The 15,484-nt window shown below is 38.0% G+C and overlaps 1 pseudogene; it reads right to left on the reverse strand.

The window, feature by feature from the left end:
- Positions 1-15,484, reverse strand: part of Gm4856 — a 29,646-nt pseudogene that overhangs the window by 12,706 nt on the left and 1,456 nt on the right.

The raw sequence follows: 15,484 nt of genomic DNA on the forward strand, positions 1-15,484 counted from the left end.
CTGCTGTCAAGGTAGCCCGGGGCTCGAGTCTCGAGTCGAGCGGAAGGGACTTATGCCCCAGATCAGGCCCGGGTAGCCTGCTTCCCTATGTACCGCAGTCTCAAGTTCCGCGCGATTGGATTGGGGCAGGCACTGTGGTCCACTCACCAGAGGTCTTAGGGTCCCGTGGGGAGTCCCGTGTGGACCCTTGCGGGTGTTGGGCAAGACTCTGCTGGCAAGGTAGCCCGGGGCTCGAGTCTCGAGTCGAGCGGAAGGGACTTGTGCCCCAGATCAGGCCCGGGTAGCCTGCTTCCCTATGTACCGCAGTCTCAAGTTCCGCGCGATTGGATTGGGGCAGGCACTGTGGTCCACTCACCAGAGGTCTTAGGGTCCCGTGGGGAGTCCCGTGTGGGCCCTTGCGGGTGTTGGGCAAGACTCTGCTGGCAAGGTAGCCAGGGGCTCGAGTCTCGAGTCGAGCGGAAGGGACTTGTGCCCCAGATCAGGCCCGGGTAGCCTGCTTCCCTATGTACCGCAGTCTCAAGTTCCGCACGATTGGATTGGGGCAGGCACTGTGGTCCACTCACCAGAGGTCTTAGGGTCCCGTGGGGAGTCCCGTGTGGGCCCTTGCGGGTGTTGGGCAAGACTCTGCTGGCAAGGTAGCCCGGGGCTCGAGTCTCGAGTCGAGCGGAAGGGACTTGTGCCCCAGATCAGGCCCGGGTAGCCTGCTTCCCTATGTACCGCAGTCTCAAGTTCCGCACGATTGGATTGGGGCAGGCACTGTGGTCCACTCACCAGAGGTCTTAGGGTCCCGTGGGGAGTCCCGTGTGGGCCCTTGCGGGTGTTGGGCAAGACTCTGCTGGCAAGGTAGCCCGGGGCTCGAGTCTCGAGTCGAGCGGAAGGGCCATAGTTATTTTTTAAAGGAATTTTTCAATGAAGGGACATCAACTTACTTAAAGCAAGATGCACTTTTATTGTAATTAAAACAAATGAATATTTTCCTTTGCCAAAGGCTTACATTTTTATATAAGGTCATGCATAAGGTCATAATAAACTTAGATGTAAACTTCATATTAATCTTATGTATAGAAAAGTAATTTAAATTGTATAAAATCAAATAATATCCTGGTCTTACTTACATTTGGAGTTCCTTAAAATGTAAACTGTGGATGGAATAAAGTCATAATCAACTTAAAAGAATTAGATAGGAGAGCAAAGGAAAATGCTTCACAGGCAGCAGTGTCAGTGTTCCTTTTAGATAGCAAAACATATTGATTCACCTAAAATGTATAAATTGCCATCCATCATGCTAGACATAAAAACACAGTAACCATGAAGAAACACATTGGAGAATAATTAAAATATTTTAGTGAAAATTAATGTTTGTGGGAATTTTCAGAGTTCAGAGAAATATATGTAGCTAAGTAGATGCAGAAAGTGGACAAAATTATAAAATTAGGAAAGAAAGATCTACACATCAATATTCAAACAAAGGTTTATTCTTAGGTGGTCAGAATGTCTCAAATGTTGGTCAATAATTTCTATAGCTATATTTTCAAGGCATGGGAGGTGAGAAAAAAGTGACAGAAATGAAGACCAGGATGCAATCTAAATGTTAAGCTACCAAGTATGGGCAGTAACAGGAAGATGCTCAGAATTCTGTGCCCAGAGCATGTCATAAAGTGTAACAGGTAAGAGTCTGTAACACAGTGTACAATGGTCACTACCAAGGGATATTTGCCTTTCTTCTGGTCTTGGGAGATGTATTCATTTCTCTGTTTACTCTTTGAGAAAGAAATATGATGGTATCCATTAAGGAATTCATATGACACACTAATAACCAGGTATGCACAACAGTCTACATGAATTAATTGAACTTAAGTCCAGCAAGAATGTTAGAGAAGGGGAACAGCCCATATCAACAGTATGGGCATGGGGCCTAGAGAAGAAACAAATGAAGAATAAAGTATAGGAGAATGTGGAATTAACAACTGAAGAATAAAATACTCGAATGTAGGGAATATTAGTATTGGTAAATTACAAACAATTATCTTATTTCATCATGGTTTTAGCTTTTCTCTTGTTTTAATGTTGCAATTGCAAAGGAAGGGATAAAGTAAAGGGGGAAAAATGAAGGACACAGAAATTTCTTTTATACAAGCTAACAGTAGAGCAAAGAGTAAGGATTCCTCTCAGACTATGCTTCTCTAAGAAAGAGTCAAAAGCCAAGAAAGAGACAAACATGGAAACAAGTCTCAGAACAGCCAGAGGTCAAGGCAGAAAAGACAGTGTATACTTAGGAATCAACCAAGGGGGTACAATTCTAGGTAGAAGAAACACAAATTAGGTGATGAATTGGAAGGAAATATAATTCTAAGGAAGTAGAGACTCATGTTGATAACATAAGATATCCCAGGAAGTAAGTAGAGAGTAATGAAGAAGGGATCAATAAGATGACAGTAGGTTTCAGACAGTGTAGACAGGTAGGGAGAGAGGTGGACTGGGAGATACCAGACATGCACCCATATTTCAGAAGAGCAGGTAAGGATGGAAACAGGATGACAATTTAGACATTGGAGTATAACAGAGGGCTTAAGTCCTTCTGAGAGGTAGAATTTTCCAGCAACACGGAGAGCTTGCATGGGCTGCTCATCCCTGATTTCTGCTTACAGACCTCTTGCTTCCTCTTCATTCTGTTGGACTTTGAAAACATTTCTGACTCTATTTGCTTTTTCAGCAGTAAAGCATGATGATAACACCTATCTAAAAAGGAACTACACAGCAGAACTCTCTGAAATACATTTCTGAAACATGCTCACTCTGTTTGCTGCCCAGCTTTCCACAGTGGTGTTTTTGCTTAACTTGAAATATTCACAGATTATGAAGAGAAAATACTAGATATTATTGTTAGCTACGGAGTCATTGAGGACAGGAGTTCCATTACTTGTTTGTTACATCTGTTAAGTACACAGTACAACATTCCAATACTTTTCTGTGTAGTAAATCTATAAGTCATCAAGTTTAAAATTCTCCCTTTCCCCCTCAGTTCTTATGTCTATCTCTGTCTCTCTGTTACCCCCCCCCCTTTGTGTGTGTTGGTGTTATAGCAACCACACTTACCTCTGGATAAGAATACAGAAGTTTTTATTTTGTTTTTGTTGTTGTTGTTGTTTTTGTTTTGTTTTGTTTTCCAATTTTTTATTAGATATTTTCTTCATTTACATTCCAAATGCTATCCCGAAAGTCCCCCATACCCTCCCCATGCCCTGCTCCCCTACGCACCCACTCCCATTTCTTGTCCCTGGCATTCTCCTGTACTGGGGCATAAAAAAAGAAAGAAAGAAAACAAAATGGAAAATAATACAGAATTTTAAGCCAGGAACTGACTACTCAGCTTTATTTAACTTTGATCTTTTCAATACCAAGCTATGCTTTGATTTCTAACCTTCACATGTTATTATCATATCAAAATCTACTACTTGTACAAATGTGGACTGCAGTATAACCATTATATTTCAAATCTGACAACTAAAGTAACTGGTTCATGTTAGTGTTTCATACAATTTATGTGAAATTTATGTTATATTAGTCTGAATTCCAAGGTCATCATTTACACTTCCAAGTCTAGGCTATCCACATGTTTATTTAAAAGTAACATTTTCCTAATGAAAGAATCTTATTTTTTAATTACAAAGCTGTAAATGAAGAAATATGTGTGAGCCACAGCCTATACTTTCTAATGTATGTCTGCTAAGAAGTACATATTACCCAAGTCAACATTATATGGACAACACTCTGTCAATACACAGCACTTTTTTGAATATATGTGTGTGTATATATATATATATGAACAACACACATATCAGAAATATACTTACTGCAACTTCCGAAGGCAAACATACCACCATGAATGAAAATCACAGCTGGACTCTTTCTTTCCAACTTCCTCTTTGGCAAGTACAGACGAACAGGGATGTTATTGAACTCTGTGTCAATCACTGTAACGTTTTCATCTGAAACTGCTTATACAATGTAAAGTGCTGATATAATTGAAAATATTTTTTCATATTTCATGAGACCTATTTTTTCAAATAATTCAGCCTATAAAAGCAAGACAAAAATTTTAACAATTATACATTTTTACTTTAATAGCAACAAATACACATCTGTAATCATAGAAATAATGTGATAATTCTTTAGAGGACTGATTTAATTTTCAAACTGTATTTTGTAGCATGGATATCTCAGTGTGTTCATCTGCATCAGACCAACACAAGATTGAGTTCATGAACAAGTTATATGATGGGGGATGAGTAAAATCCCATTCCTCCCTGGAGACATACTGGCAGCTATTGGTTATTGAGGAAGGAGGTATAATTTTTTTTTAATATCTGTGAGTCATTTACCCTTGTTCTAGTAAATAATCTCCCTGAAATTCTCATCAATGAACTAATTAAACTCATTGGATCACACAAAAGACTGAAGATATAAAAGTAGGAGGAAAACATGTTTAGAAAATGGATTCCAGTAGGCTCATGAAGGGGTGAAAGAAGGAACTTCATCAGGTAAATGAACACTCCTGTCAAATGAACAAACAATAAATAAATGCCTACTTGCACATATTATAATTGATACTGAACTGAAAACTTTATCCCTACTTTCCTGTTATTATAAGACCAGAAGTTGCTATGCATACTACCAGAGGAGAATTGCCATCACCAGTCTTGCCCAACTGTGAACCTTGTGAACTACAATAGCCACTGGGATGGCAAAACTTGCCTACTATTGCAATAGAGATTTGAATATTATGGGTTAAAAAAATCAAATTTTTATTGGATTTAAGCCCCACTACACAAGATGAAACTTATATCTAATCCCATTGTTGGGTCAAGAATCTGAATAGACAGGTCATAGGCCATAGTAGGAATCTACTACTGCCACTCAGCTAAATGTGCAGAGTAGTAAACAATCTCCTAATGACTTATTGTTATAGCCGTAGATTAATGAATCTCTCAGTCCTTATTACAGAAGCATCTGTGGGTAGTAGATTGTGATTAACACAGAGATACACTATGGATTCAACTCTAAATGGATTATCTATACTGCCTACTCTTCTGCCAAAGCTCAGAGATTATTGCAGAAGAGGAGACTGAAAGACAATATAAGTCAGAGATATTGAATGAATTAAAAACAAAAACAAAAACAAAAACACCAACAACCCAGTGTTCTTCAGAAACAATGTTAGCTGATTGTGTGAAATCAGTGATTTTTCACCGTGCACAAGCCCATGAAGCTCAAGTCACACTAAATCCCATCTTGGTTGAGGGAAGTGGACATGATGTCCTACCCCTAGCCAAGGAGCTATTGGAAACCTTTAGCTAGTTGGAGAGAAAGAGTCAGTTTTTTTTCAAATGATTTGGCTTCTCATATATCACCTGACCTCCAGTTGATGCCACATTCAAGAGTGCTCAGGCATTACAGATTGAACATGATTTGTAGAGGGAAAAGAGAGAGGAAAAAAAAGAGAGAAAAAGTTAGGAAATTTGGATGGTTAAGTAAAGAGTTTCAAGACTGGAAAAAAACATAATTGTATACAATTCACAAAGAATTAATGCAACAGGGAATACATAAGGAACAAATAAATAAATAACTTAAGTTCTAAATGTTTAGAAATAGTAATCTCATTTAATGCCACCAAATTTTTCAATGTATTTTGCATAGGTATGATTTAACTATAGTTTTATCTAAAAAAAACTGTCTGTAATGTGACATTTTATGTATATTCCAATATTTTATTTTTGTTTCATTGGTCACTCAATTTAGAATATAGAATTCTACCTCTCCTTGTGTGTGTGTGTACAATCATGTCAACCATGTGTGCTTGTAGAAGTAAGACTGTGGTGTTGGTCTTTATCTTTTAACCTTTTTAAAGACAATTCAATTGCTCCAGCTATATATATATATGCCAATCTTTCTGATCCAGGAACTTCTAGTGATTCTCCTGTCATCCCCTCCCCTCCCACTGTAGGAAATCCTTGCTACTACATTCAGCTGTCTGTGAGTTCTGGAGACCCAAATGAAGATCTTTATGATTGTGCGTTAAGGGTTTTTGCCCATTACACAATCTCTGTTATCTCTACTTTAGTTTAAAGATTATAAAATGTTATGCAGTTACTATGTTAATCATAGTTTATGATCCTCATTTCCAGCTACAAAACAGTTTCTTTTTCTTAAGATTCCTTTAAGGAAAGAGAAGCTACCTTGTATTTATACCATTGAAGTCAGGCTCTCTTGAGTATTTTTGATACACTATCTAAGACATTACTGATCAATTTTGTCAAGAGCCATAATGGGACAAGCTACCTGGTGATCTTCCTGAGATGACCTGCTTTGGATTACTATATCAACTGTGACGGGTTTGCCCTTATTAAGCAAGGCTGTTAGAGATTCCTGCTATTAATATGTGTTTCCTGTTATTATTAAATACATATAACAATCATTAAGTAATATCACACCCCTTTGGACAAGATCACTGCAGATCCACAAAGACATACTGTCTTGTAGTAGTGCTATATCGACTAATATATGACTTTTGAAGTCTTTTTTTTTTCTTTTCACATATTTCTTTTTTTTAAATTAGATATTTTCTTATTTTATATTTCAAATGCTATCACAAAAGTCCCCCACACCCCCCCCCATTCCCCTACCCACCCACTCCCACTTCTTGGCCCTAGTGTTCCCTGCACTGAGGCATATAAAATCTGCAAGACGAAGGGGCCCCTCTTACCAATGACGGCCAAATAGGCCATCTTCTGATACATATGCAGCTAGAGACACGAACTCTGGAGGTACTGCTTAGTTCATATTGTTGTTGCACCTATAGGGCTGCAGACCCCTTTAGCTCCCTGGGTACTTTCTCTAGCTCCTCTGTTGGAGGCCTTGTGTTCCATCCAATAGCTGACTGTAAGCATACACTTCTGTGTTTGCCAGACAGTGGCATAGCCTCACAAGAGGCAGCTACATCAGGGTCCTTTCAGCAAAATCTTGCTGGCTTAGGCAATGGTGTCTGGGTTTGGAGGCAGATTATGGGATGGATCCCTGGGTGTAGCAGTCCCTAGATGGTCCCTCCTTTCATCTCAGCTCCAAACTTTGTCTCTGTAACACCTTCCATGGGTGTTTTGTTCCCAATTCTAAGAAGGGGCAAAGTGACCACACTTTGGTCTTCATTCTTCGTGAGTTTCATGTGTTTTGCAACTTGTATCTTGGGTTTCTAAGTTTCTGGGCTAATATCCACTTATCAGTGAGTACATATTGTGTGAGTTCTTTTGTGATTGGGTTACCTCACTCAGGATGATACCCTCCAGGTCCATCCATTTGCCTAGGAATTTCATAAATTCATTCATTTTAATAGATGTGTAGTACTCCATTGTGTAAATGTACCACATTTTCTGTATCCATTCTTCTGTTGAGGGGCATCTGGGTTCTTTCAAACTTCTGGCTATTATAAACGAGGCTGCTACGAACATAGTGGAGCATGTGACCTTATTTCCAGCTGGAATATCTTCTGGATATGCCCAGGAGAGGTATTGAGGAATCCTCTGGTAGTACTATGTCCAATTTTCTGAGGAACTGCCAGACTGATTTCCAGAGTGGTTTGTACAAGCTTGCAATCCCACCAACAATGGAGGAGTGTTCCCCTTTCTCCACATCCTCGCCAGCATCTGTTGTCACCTGAATTTTTGATCTTAAAGCATTCTGATTGGTGTGAGATAGAATCCCAGGGTTGTTTTGATTTGCATTTCCCTGATGATTAAGGATGATGAACATTTTTTCAGGTGTTTCTCAGCCATTCAGTATTCCTCAGGTGAGAATTCTTTGTTTAGCTCTGAGCCCAATTTTTAATGGGGTTATTTGAATTTTGGGAGTCCACCTTCTTGAGTTCTTTTATATATATTGAAAAATAGTCCCCTATCTGATTTAGGATTGGTAAATACCCTTTCCCAATCTGTTGGTGGCTTTTTTGTCTTATTGACAGTGTCTTTTGCCTTGCAGAAGCTTTGCGATTTTATGAGGTCCCATTTGTCAATTCTCAATCTTACAGCACAAGCCATTGATGTTCTATTCAGGAATTTTTCCCCTGTGCCCATATGTTCGAGGCTTTCCCCCACTTTCTCCTCTATATGTATCAGTGTCCCTAGTTTTATGTGGAGTTCCTTGATCCACTTAGATTTGACCTTAGTACAAGGAGATAAGAATGGATCAATTCACATTTTTCTACATGATAACTGCCACTTGTGCCAGCAACATTTCTTGAAAATGCTGATGGTTTTAGCTCCCTTGTCAAAGATCAAGTGACCATAGGTGTGTGGGTTCACTTCTGGGTCTTCAATTCTATTCCATTGGTCTGCTTATGTGTAGCCATATCAATACCATGCAGTTTTAATCACAATTGCTCTGCAGTACAGTTTTAGGTAAGGCATTGAGATTCCACCAGAGATTCTTTTATTATTGAGAGGAGTTTTTGCTCTCCTAGGTTTTTTGTTATTCCAGATGAATTTGCAAATTGCCCTTTCTAATTCATTGAAGAATTGAGTTGGAATTTTGATGGGGATTGCATTGAATCTGTAGATTGCTTTTGGCAAGATAGCCATTTTTACTATATTGATTCAGCCAATCCATGGGAGATCTTTCAATCTTCTGAGATCTTTGATTTCTTTCTTCAGAGACTTGAAGTTATTATCATACAGATGTTTCACTTCCTTTGTTAGAGTCACACCAAGGTATTTTATAGTACTTGTGACTATTGTTAAGGGTGTTGTTTCCCTAATTTCTTTCTCAGCCTGTTTATTCTTTGTGTAGAGAAAGGGCATTGACTTGCTTGAGTTAATTTTATATCCAGCTACTGCACTGAAGCTGTTATTCAGGTTTAGGAATTCTCTGGTGGAATTTTTAGGGTCACTTATATATACTATCATATCATCTGCAAAAATGATATTTTGACTTCTTCCTTTCCAATTTGTTTCCCCTTGATCTCCTTTTGTTGTCAAATTTCTCTGGCTAGGACTTCAAGTACTATATTGAATAGGTAGGGAGAAAGTGGGCAACCTTGTCTAGTCCCTGATTTTAGAGGGATTGCTTCCAGCTTCTCACCATTTACTTTGATGTTGGCTACTGGTTTGCTGTAGATTGCTTTTAGGTATGGGCCTTGAATTCCTGATCTTTCCAAGACTTTTATCATGAATGGGTGTTGGATTTTGTCAAATGCTTTCTCAGCATCTAACGAGATGATCATGTGGTTTTGTCTTTGAGTTTGTTTATATAGTGGATTACGTTGATGGATTTTGGTATATTAAACCATCCCTGCATCCCTGGAATGAAACCTACTAGGTCATGATGGATCATTCTTTTGATGTGTTCTTCTATTCGTTTAGTGAGAATTTTATTGAGTATTTTTGCATCGATATTCATAAGGGAAATTGGTCTGAAGTTCTCTATCTTTGTAGGGTCTCTCTGTTGTTTAGGTATCAGAGTAATTTTCACTTCATAAAATGAATTTCGTAGAGTACCTTCTGTTTCTATTTTGTGGAATAGTTTGAGAAGAAGTGGAAATAGGTCTTCTTTGAAGGTCTGCTAGAACTCTACACTAAATCCATCTATCTGGTTCTGAGATTTTTTTGGTTGGAGACTATTAATGATTGCTTCTCTTTCTTTAGGGGATATAGGTCTGTTTAGGTCATTAATCTGATCTTGATTTAAGTTTGGTACCTGTTATCTGCCTAGAAAATTGTCCATTTCATCCAATTTTTCTAGTTTCGTTGAGTATAGCCTTTTGCAGAAGGATCTGATGGTGTTTTGGATTTCTTCAGGATCTGTTGTTATGTCTCCCTTTTCATTTCTGATTTCGTTAATTGGGATGCTGTCCCTGTGCCCTGTACTGATTCTGGCTAAGGGTTTATCTATCTTGTTGATTTTCTGAAAGAACCAGCTCCTTGTTTAGTTGATTCTTTGAATAGTCCTTCTTATTTCCACTTGGTTGATTTAGCCCCTGAGCTTGATTATTTTCTGCCATCTACTCCTCTTGGGTGAATTTGCTTCCTTTTGTTCTAGAGCTTTTAGGTGTTTTGTCAAGCTGCTAGTGTGTGGTCTCTCTAGTTTCTTTTTGGAGGCACTCAGAGCTATGAGTTTTCCTCTTAGGATTGCTTTCATTGTGTCCCATAAGTTTGGGTATTAGTAGATTCACTTTCATTAAACTCTAAAAAGTCTTTTATTTCTTTCTTGTCCAAGGCATCATTGAGAAGAGTGTTGTTCAGTTTCCACATGAATGTTGGCTTTCTATTATTTATGTTGTTATTGAAGATCAGCCTCAGTCAATGGTGATCTGATAGGATGGATGCATGGGACAATTTCAATATTTTTGTATCTGTTGAGGTCTGTTTGTGACCAATTATATGGTCAATTTAGGAGAAGGCACCATGAGGTGCTAAGAAGAAGTTATATCCTTTTGTTTTAGGATAAAATGTTCTGTAGATATCTGTCAGATCCATTTGTTTCATAACTTCTGTTAGTTTCACTGTGTCTCTGTTTAGTTTCTGTTTCCACGATCTGTCCAGTGATGAAAGTGGTGTGTTAAAATCTCCCACTATTATTGTTTGAGGTATAAGGTGTGCTTTGACCTTTACTAACGTTTCTTTAATTAATGTGGTTGCCCTTGCATTTGGAGCATAGAGATTCAGAATTGAGAGTTCCTCTTTGAAGATTTTACCTTTGATGATTATGAAGTGTCCCTCCTTGTCTTTTTTGATAACTTTGGGTTGGAAGTCAATTTTATTCGATATTAGAATGGCTACTCCAGCTTGTTTCTTCAGACCATTTGCTTGGAAAATTGTTTTCCAGCCTTTCACTCTGATGTAGAGTCTATCTTTTTCCCTGAGATGGGTTTACTGTAACCAGCAAATGTTGTGTCTTGTTTGTGTAGCCAGTCTGTTCTATGTCTTTTTACTGGGGAATTGAGTCCATTGATATTAAGAGATATTAAGGAAAAGTAATTGTTGCTTCCTATTATTTTTGTTGTTAGAATTGGCATTCTGTTCTTGTGGCTGTCTTCTTTTTGGTTTGTTGAAGGATTACTTTCTTGCTTTTTCTAGGGCATGTTTTCCGCCCTTGTATTTTTTTTTTTCTTTATTCTGTTATTATCCTTTGAAGGGCTGGATTAGTGGAAAGATATTGTGTGAATTTGGTTTTGTCATGGGATACTTTGGTTTCTCCATCTATGGTAACTGAGAATTTGGCTGGGTATAGTAGCCTGGGCTGGCCTTTGTGTTCTCTTCGTGTCTGTATAACATCTGTCCAGGATCTTCTGGCTTTCATAGTCTCTGGTGAGAAGTCTGGAGTAATTCTAATAGGCCTGCCTTTATATGTTACTTGACCTTTTCCCCTTGCTGCTTTTAATATTTTGTCTTTATTTAGTGCATTGTTGTTCTGATTATTATGCGTTGGGAGGAATTTCTTTTCTGGTTCAGTCTATTTGGAATTCTGTAGGCTTCATGGGCATCATTTTCTTTACGTATGGAAAGTTTTCTTCTATAATTTTGTTGAAAATATTTGCTGGCCCTTTAAGTTTAAAATCTTCATTCTCATCTACTTCTATTATCTGAAGGTTTTTTTCTCATTGTGTCCTGGATTTCCTGGATGTTTTGAGTTAGGTTCTTTTTGCAGTTTGCATTTTCTTTTATTGTTGTGTCCATGTTCCCTATGGAATCTTCTGCACCTGAGATTCTCTCTTTCATCTCTTGTATTCTGCTTCTGATGCTTGTATCTATGTTTCCTGATTTCTTTCCTATGGTTTCTATCACCAGAGTTGTCTCTTTTTGGGTTTTCTTTATTGTTTCTTTTTCTATTTTTAGATCCTGGGTGGTTTTGTTTAATTCCATCTCCTATTTTGTATTGTTTTCATGTAACTCTCTAAGGCATTTCTGTGTTTCCTCTTTAAAGACTTCTAGCTGTTTACCTGTGTTTTCCTGTATTTTCTTCTTAAAGTCCTCCATCAGCATCATGAGAAGTGACTTTAGATCCATGTCTTACTTTTCTGGTGTGATGGTGTATCCAGGACTTGCTATGGTGGGAGAGTTTGGTTCTGATGATGCCAAGTAACCTTGGTTTCTGTTGCTTCTGTTCTTTTGCTTGCCTCCTGCCATCTGATAATCTCAAGTATTTGCTGACCTCAATATATCTGATTGGAGCCTGTCTTTCCTATAATCCCAGTTGATTCGGGGCTCCTCAGAGTCCAGCTTTCTCTGTGATCCTTTGCTTGTGGGCTCCTGTGAACCTGAGATTCTGGGTGTGTCAGAGTTCCTGGCAGTCAAGTTCCTCTGAGACCCTGAAATACTGGTGTGACTAAGCTCCTTTTATCCTGGGATTCTGTCGTCAAAGATCCTGGGTGTGTTACAGTGCCTGGAAGTGGTGTCTCCTTTGAGGAGCATGGAGCTGTCTGGTCTGTGGTCCCAAGATCACGTGGAGAGTCCTCTAGGGACCGTGGCATGTGTGTGTGTGGGGGTGTCTGCCAACTTCATGCACAAGGTGACCAGGTACTGGTTCCAACAGGAAGGGACTTGTGACCCTGGTCAGGCCGGGTTTTTTCTTCCTTAATGCTGTCTCAGGTCCCTCGCAATTGGATTTGAACAGAAGTTGTGTTCCACTCAGCAGAGGTCCTAAGATTGGGTGGAGAGTCCTCTAGGGACACCGGGGGTGTCTGCCGACTCAGTGCCCAAGGTGACCCGGGCAACTTCTGGCGTCTTAATGATGATCCTGTAAGAATTACTAAAGTTATATCTGTGATTATTAAGCTTTTTTATAGTGGGACTGCTATTAGGTTCTTTTGTGATAGTCAAAACTGCAATGAGAACTATGACAGTCTCCCAAGTGTCACCAGTTAATTGCTCTTAGATAGTAACCAGACTTTCTGCTACTCAGAGCACATTCTAAGAGGTTGTAAAACAATTAACCAAAGGTTATAAAAAGGGAACTGATGATTTATTATAGGTGCTAGGACAGAAGATAAAATATTGACTGTGTTTATCTATAGAATTTCACTAATGATTTAGTTATATTTAGAACAAAGATAGAACAAAGGCTGAGATAGAACAAAGGCTTAGATAGAACAAAGGCTGAGATAGAACAAAGGCAACATTGCTTAATCCTCTCCTGTTAGGCTACAGATGTTAATCACCTAAGCCAGCACCCTTTTACTCTCAATAAGAGCAAGAAAGTTTTTGGGATTTTTTAGAAATTATCATCAGCATTTCAGTACAGATTAGAGGAGTAGAAAGTCCTGAGACCTTGAGACTTTAAAGCCATCAACAGAGTCCTACTCTGTTCCCCACCACTACCCGCTCTGGTCAGGAGAGGCTCCCAGCAAAATTTCAGTTAAATCATTGTATATTTTCATGTGTCTAGAATATCCCAGATAAGATATTGTGCCAGTCTCGTGATTCAAAACTCATAAAGATATATCCATCTAAACTGATGGTGTACTGACTCTAGAAATGTCTATGGTTGACCAATGTTACACAGATAGGAACTGGAAGAACAATGTGTAATCCCATTTATATAGGTTAGTGGTACATATATTCTTTGTATAAGCAGCTGATATACTATAGATTTAAAAAAAACCACAAGTTAATAAAATGCTATGTTCTAGAGGAATGTAGTAAATACAAAGCAAAATGCTAGTTGTTTAAAGAATTATGCTTGAGGAGTGAAAAGTGATGTTGATGGTATTTGAACTTCTTTTTTTTGTCACATTCAAGAGTTTTCCCAATAGTATAAAGCTCTCAACTCAAAAACAAATATGTACATATAAAAATATGGTTATGTATAAAACACCTATTAAGAAAAGCCCAGGGGCAGAGTTTTAGCACAAAATTCTACCAGATTTTAAAGAGGAGCTAACACCAACACTCCTCATATTATTTCACAAAATAGAAACAGAAGGAACATTGCCAAATTTATTCTATGAGGCCACAATAATGCCCAAACCACACAAAAGTTCAACAAACAAAAGAATTACATACCAATTTCCCTATGAACATAGATAGAAAATGCTCAAATATTGGATCCAATGTCATATCAATTATATTATCTACCATGATCAAATAGGCTTTATCCCAGAGATGAAGGGTTAGTTCAACATCAGAAAATCAGTATGTAATTCAATATAAAAAAATCTGAATGAAAAACAAAAAAACACGTGACCATCTCATCATGTGCCAAAAAAGCCATTGACAAAATTCAACACTCCTTCAAGATAATATTCATAGAAAGATTAATGATATAAGGCAATTTACAACAAGCCCATAGTAAAAAATTAAATGGAGAGGAACTCAAAGTAATTCCAGTGAAATCTGGAACAAAACAAGGCTTTGAGCTTAATCCTTACATATAAAATACTTTCAATGACACAATTAGTGATAAAGATAGTCTCAGTTAAATAAATATGGAGGTATACACTTAACTTCCATGTTTACCTTAGCTCCAACCATGGGAATAATGTTGGTCCTCTCCATAGATTATTGGCTAAGATTCTAGCATTGAGTCTATGGCCATAATATTCTGACCATGCCTGATCTTACTTAGAAATTATTGAATGAATTTTGGTAAAATATACATTCCTATTCTCCTAATGCCAAGGCTACAATATAGTATTCATTGTAATCTTGAGAAAAAAAAAGAAACGAGAAATTTTAAAAAATGTTTAAAGTATAACTGGATTTAAGTTTACTTGCTTTTGACTATCTTATACCGTGAAGAATTTTGACTGAATTACTATTAAATACTCCATTCTCTACACTAGTTTATCAAATCTTCAAATTTTTATTTCATTAAACATATTTTAAAATTAGCTTCTGGGAATGATCTGAGCTGCTATAATGCAGTGATAATAATAACTAACCACTTATCAATTGTACTGCAAGTGGAAGTTTGTCAACTGCTATGAAGAATATTTAAATAACTGAGTTTGTCCATATATATGCATATATAAGTAAAATCACTTATGCATCTACATGTGTAATTAACTTTGAAATATGAGAAATAAGAGTCAAATTCAAAAATTGGGCATTTTCAGAATACATTCATGTTGACGAGGAGATAAGTGTCACTCTCTTATTCCTGACAGACTCAGAGAAGATGTATCAGTTTCGCTCCTGAAGCACAATGTTCATCCACCTCTTCTACTGTCCAGTAAAGTGAGATGTGAATCAGGAAAAAAGAACGTGGTTCCCGGATGATCCAGCACATGTTGGACTCTGGGAATAAGATGTGTAAGGTGTCTAGATGGGAAAGATGGCAGCCCTTCTCCAGTGTATCAGACAGCAATTTCTCATCTCCCACACCTTTGCATAACTCTGTCATTCATTGTTTTCTTTTGCCTAAGCTTTCTATCATCTCTGTACCAGTAAGGCTTCCAGAGAAAAGCATATTTTGGTTAATAGTATCCTGCTGTATTCTATGT

The sequence above is a fragment of the Mus musculus genome, chromosome 3 (genome assembly GCF_000001635.26).
Source record: "Mus musculus strain C57BL/6J chromosome 3, GRCm38.p6 C57BL/6J".
NCBI classification, from domain to species: domain Eukaryota; kingdom Metazoa; phylum Chordata; class Mammalia; order Rodentia; family Muridae; genus Mus; species Mus musculus.